Here is a 6,125-nt window from a genome sequence, read left to right on the forward strand (position 1 = left end):
CTACTCAGGCTGTTAAAGATGTGATGTCAGTTTATTGATCATGGAATTGTTCCTTTGCAAATGCAAATTTCATTTTCGCTTAGTGTTCTAGTTGGCTTGATTGCCCTGGGATGTATTCCAGGCTTTATGCTGTAACTGTAAGAAAGCAAAGTGCCTATGTGTTCTCATTTAAAAGTCCCAATACCAAAAGAAGAAATAAAACAGAAGATATCTACATAGAGTGCATATTTTATGTTTATTTGACCAAGTGTTAGCCGTAGGACCATCTGGTGAGCTAGCTGATTGTTCACTATGTTTGAAATGGTGATGTTAAATACGAACTGTTCTCACAAGCATGCTGAGAAGGCTCATCACAGGAAAATGCATAGCCCAGACCTTATGAGTGCCATTTATTTTCTCTTCCATTAGAGCATGTTGTACTAGTTTTGTTAGCTGTTTCTCACCCATAGGAAACTCAATTTTTTTCCCCCATCTGGGAATTGTGCGTTTTATAGCGTATGCCAGTGAAAGTAACAAGTTATAACAAAGAACATGGATTTTTAATGTTCTTTTGGAGTACCCTATAAGCATAATGCAGAAACAGTAGGTAAATCTCTTTTGTATGCATTTGGAAAGTTGAAACACATCTGTTTAATATGACTGTAGCTGAAGGCCTTTCCAAAATAGGTGCACAATTGGAGCTGCTTGCAAATTTGTACCTCTTTATATTATCAAATCCAGTGGCCTATGTTGTTAACTAGTAGGCAGTAGTGAGTTTTTGTAGATCTGTCTGCTTGCAGAGGATGGGTACATACACAATCTGTGTGGGACAGCTTTTTGTCAAAAGAAACAATTGTTCAGACAAGATAGAAAAATACAGTGCTTGTATGTACTTGGTGTTATAGAGCTATGACACTTGTTTGTTTTAAGGTTCTTACCTGATGTGTCCCAGTGAGCTGCTTGGTGCTGTGGCCTTTTCATGTTCTCTTTACAAGCTTTGCCACCTGACAGAATTATTCTTGGAATGAGCCAGCCAGCCAGATGGTATTCTTGGATCTCCATTAGAATGATTGTCTGGCACAGACATGAATTCCTTGTCAAAATAGAAATATTTTTTCCTTCTAGATATTTGTGTTCTAAACCAAGATGCTGAATTCTGTCTTGCGTTAAGATGATTTGATGCTACAAAGAAACAAAAGAATTTTCCCTTAATTGTATTTCACAGGGTTTTTTTTTTCTGCATACCTTAATGGAACAGATAGCTGAAGTCCTTTAACAGGTATACAGTCCATATTCTTACAAGGAATGACTTGATAGGCTGGTATTTTAGGACAGACATATCATGTAAAAGCTTTCATGTCTACTTCCAGTGTAGCTGAGAAAACAAAAATAAGATGATGCAGGCTATAAAAAGTCAGTATCAGGGGTTCTTCAGATGAAACGTGCATCTCAAGAAAAAGCTTAAGTAGTTTTGCAACATAGATGGATTCTTACTTCAGATTTTTTCATTTATACTCTGAAGTTTGAGATGAACTTCAAACTTTCTTGAAGGGGGAGTAAAATACACTTTCACTGAGTTTTTAAGAATGAAGGTGCTAGCTGAGTTTACAGAGGCCTTTGTATTATCCCAGTGACTGTTCTGGCTTCAGCTACTGTGAATTAATTTGAAGGTTTTTTCCAGTAGTGTGAACTTCTATGTACTTGGTGCTCAAGACAAAATGAGAAAGGATTTTTTGTTCTTTTAGCTTAATGTTGACAGGCTCTAGTAAGAGTAATGAGGACAAGTTTTTAAATTTAAAAATACATAACTGTAGAATACAATGTTAGAGCTGAAAATAAGTATCTTTATCCATATGGTAACTGGTTTAGGACTAGCAGCGTAGTTAAATTCACAATAACTGTCTGAGAACTCCTGGATACATAGTCCAGTAAAGACGGATGCTGCAGTCAGTCACTGTATTTCTGAGGTGGTGGAATATTAGAGGTACTGCTTGTGAGACAGTACTCTGCCTATGGGTCTGCAACACTCCTTTTCTCTTGGGATGTGTGTTTGTAATTGTGCCCTCTAAGCTTCCAGCTGTTAACCTGTTCCTACTGGTACTTCTGTAAGTCAGGTGTTCAAATTTCAATGTATTGTTTGAACTATGGAGGAGGCTGCTCTCCTTTTCCCCTACCCCATTCAAGATGCATAAATCTGGCTGTATCCTCTGCTTTCTGTCTTGAATTTAGAGGAATAATGTTTTGCTGAGTGATGCCTTTTTTGGCTAGAGCAATCTTAACCAAATACTTTTTCTCCTTTGTGTTTTGTTGGTTCCTTCAATACACTATGAATTCAAGGAATTCTTAAGCTTCAAGTAAAGTCTTCCTAGAACAATTTAGGACTGAACCCATCAGTTAATAGAGGTTGTTCCCTCATTTCCCTGGGGAAAAAACTGGTACTTAAAAGTGTAAAATGTTTCAGCCTGTAGCAGTTCATAGAGTCATACATGGTTGAGCTGTGCAGCTGTCCAGTTTTTGCCATAAGCTGGCTCTGAACTGAATGTAGAGAGCCGTTAAATGATTTAAACAAGATTAATGGCTCCTGTGGATCATAACAAGTGAGATAAATGATGCCTTGCTTAAAACATGCAAAGGGAATCCTACAGACACCATGGTAATCTTTTAGGAATACACTTGTATCTGGGATGGGTGCACACTTTGGCTTTTACAAGGGTGTTAAGGCAGGTAATGGAATATGAGTTGATCAGAGGCCAATATACTAAATCTTACTTTAAGTATCTTCCTTTCTTTCATACACCTCTTAGGGTAGAAATCTCTGAAGGTTGTATCTGTAATTACTGGGAGAAAATCCTCTGCAGACTTGTGGGGATAGACACCACTGTGCTGAGCTGCTGGCCTGTGGGCTGTAGGTTGGTTTCGAGACTGCAGCGGTTGGTGTTTCCACTGCAGCCATTAGAGGGCTCTCACACTCGGTGCTCATATGGTAGTTAAGAGATGTCAAACAGTAATTAAGCTGAAAACATTTGTCAAGATGTGTATGCATAGCATATAGATAAAACCTTATATTGTGAATACAATTTTTCTTACACTCTCTTAAGACTGTTAACTACCTTTATTTTGAGCAAACATGCAGAATTGATTGCTTCCAATACCAGAGTAAATTTTTTAAAAGGAAAAAGAAGCAGGTCTCTCTTTGTTAGATGTTTCACTTGTACAGATAAAAGTTACTGATACAGCACTAAATGTTAGGCGCGCTAATTGAGGTTGCTTGCTTAGGACTTCTGATTCTACTTTCACTGGAATAGAGATCTTTCTAAATAGTTAACTGACTTATTTGCTGAATCTCTTGTAAGGAAGTGTTGCCTCAACAGATCTTTATTGATGAAACACTTCTGGTTTTCACAGGGAAATAAAGCTGTGTGGTCTTTCTACCTGAATATTACGATAGCTTTCATATAACTGAACCTGTCAGTTTGGCTTATGTCACTGTTGCAGTGGTTATTCCCTGACATAGGAGACAGCCAGATACAGAAACTTTGTTTTCTTCAGTGATCTGTGGTAGTTTTGTTGATTAGAAGTGCAATTCTTTTAGCAAGTTTTAAAAACAGTTTTTTTCTTCTTTTTTTAAGGAAGATAAAAAAGATCAGTAGTGGTGGAGTTTCAGAAATGATATTTTAGTGCTGTGTTGCTTGTTAGTAAACAGTGAAATCTGGGTTGATGAGTTTTGTTTTACTGTGTTTTCTGGGAACTTGGTAAAGTGCACACCACTTAAGAATGCTGGGCTACGAGATGATGAGGAGCTGCTGTGCTGTGTGACAGTTCACACTGAAGCATCCTTTCTGATACTGGGGCAATACTAAAGATGTCTGCTGGGGAGAAGGAGGCCTGAGTACAGATTTCTGACTTCTCCTACTACATGTAACATGATTGTATTTGTTCAGGTTTTAATAAGACTTTGAAGCAGTTGATTCTCTGTGGGAATATCTGCAATAGGTCCAAGGAGGCCTGAACTGTGGAGTTCAGTGGATTGAAATAGAAGGTAATCCTTGAGTGACACCTCTGCAAATCCTTATATCTCCAGGGAAAGAACATTTTATAGGATCCTGTGTAAATTCAGAGCCACTGCAGAAACATGTCATGTCTGCATAGCTGTTCTTTTGCCTTTTATGTGCTGAGCAAGTGTCTATTGACTACTTTTGCCTGAGCTGGGGGGCATGGACATGACAGGCGAGTCACATCTGCTTCTGAAAGGTCCCTTATTTGTGCATTTTCACATTAATAAGCAGGTCCTGAATTTGGGCCAACACAAACTGCAAGCATAGCTCCTTCAACCAAGCGAGGTTTGGTTACTAAGTGAGCATCAGGCAGTACTCATTCTTTAAAATAAACTAAGCTTTAAAATTGTTATTTCAAACAGCATTATCAAAAACAAATGAGACTGAAATATTTTTACATCATAAGCCTTGACTTTGGTCTCTTCTCCTAGACTGATCCATTTTTGAGAAACTGTACCTGAATATGACACAGCCCAGTGTGGTGACTTGAGCTAAAGATACATGAGGACTTCACAGTGCTTGTAGCATTTCTTATGTTCTGTGTTCTAATACTTAAGGGTGATCAGTCTGGATGGATATTAAAACTCTTAGACGAACGTCTGCTTTATAACCATCTAGGTTCTGTGCCTGTATTTTAATCTTCACGCTGTGGTGAACCCAGCTGTGCAGTCCATCTTCTACATAGAATTATACCAGTTGCCATGACAGCATAGAGCTACCTACTGGTGACAGAATAATAGGCATGTGACTTCTTTGATGACTTGTCACAATGTAATTTAGTCATCAGCCAGCAGGTGGGGCATTAAGCTAACAAAAACCTACCAAACAGTGTCATTTAAAGTGTTTCTCTTGTGAAACGCTGCAGTCTGTCCTTTTTACAATAAAAACTGGCCATTGCAGAATGTAGCAGTTCTTATTAGGCTAATTAATTTATCTATTTAAAAAGATACAGCTGTAAGAAATGCAATGAAAACAATTACCAAAGATTGTTACAGCGTGAGGTGGGTTTGGAAGAAAGGTGGGGTTTGTCAGCAGGTTTGGGGCTGATTCTGAGTATATTTTCAGGACAATGCTGGGCACTCCATAGGGAAGCAGGACAGAGAAGTTTAAACCACTGATTGTATTCTGTAGCTGAAAAATTCCCATCAGCTTATTCATAACTCTTTTCAGTTCCTCTCTTCATTTGTACAGTGCTTACAAATCAAATCCTTAAATGAACTCAATGGGATTTCAAAGGGGTATAAGTCAGAAAAGGCGTTGGTCTTCCTTTCTGCTTTCGGGTAAGTCTAGTTTATTTTACAATCGCAAGAATTTGAGAAATGTCAAAATAGTAAAAAAAGCCTATAGTGATACTTAAATCTCAGTATATTCTGAACACACTCATTAGCTGCCTTTCCTGTTCCCTTTTTCACAGAGGTAGGGTTGAAATGAATATGAACGTGGACCACTTCTTTAAACTCAGTGCTTGCTTTGGATCTCTCTGTTCTTGTAAATGAAACACCATAATTGGCAGTGGATGGGAACTCAGCTATGTGGTTTACTTTTGCTACCAGTGCTTAGTGTTACCTGCTGTTTTCAGTGTTTCTTAGGACCACATTCTTCTGAGTTGGTTGGAGGAGAGGGGTGGGTTATCTAGCAGAAATTGTGGATGACTTAATTTCCAGTTGCTGTGTTTGCTTCCCCATGGGAATTACGAGCTCTTTGAAATGTTTGCTTTCTTAGGTGACATTTTCCAATATAAAGCGCAATTCATTACAGGATATTATGAAACCAGCAGTGAACAGACCAATAAAAAAATTGTTAATATTTGCTTACATATTCACTTACCTTGCTACTGTAGAAGCACTACCAAAGAAGCAGAAAATAAAGTGTTACTTTGCTGACTTTCTACATTTAAGGTAACCCTTAAACAATCCTATTTAAGAACTACTATACTTGTCCAGATCAAGAATTGTCTAGTTCAGTATTGTAACTCATTAACGAAAACCTATCTGTAAATGGTAAAGTAAAAAAAGGAAGGAAATAATCCTCAAGAACATGTTCAGCTTCTAGCAGCTTGTGGCTCAGGATTTCTGAGCTAGATCCAGTGTG

This window comes from Patagioenas fasciata, chromosome 2 (genome assembly GCF_037038585.1).
Source record: "Patagioenas fasciata isolate bPatFas1 chromosome 2, bPatFas1.hap1, whole genome shotgun sequence".
Lineage (NCBI taxonomy): Eukaryota > Metazoa > Chordata > Aves > Columbiformes > Columbidae > Patagioenas > Patagioenas fasciata.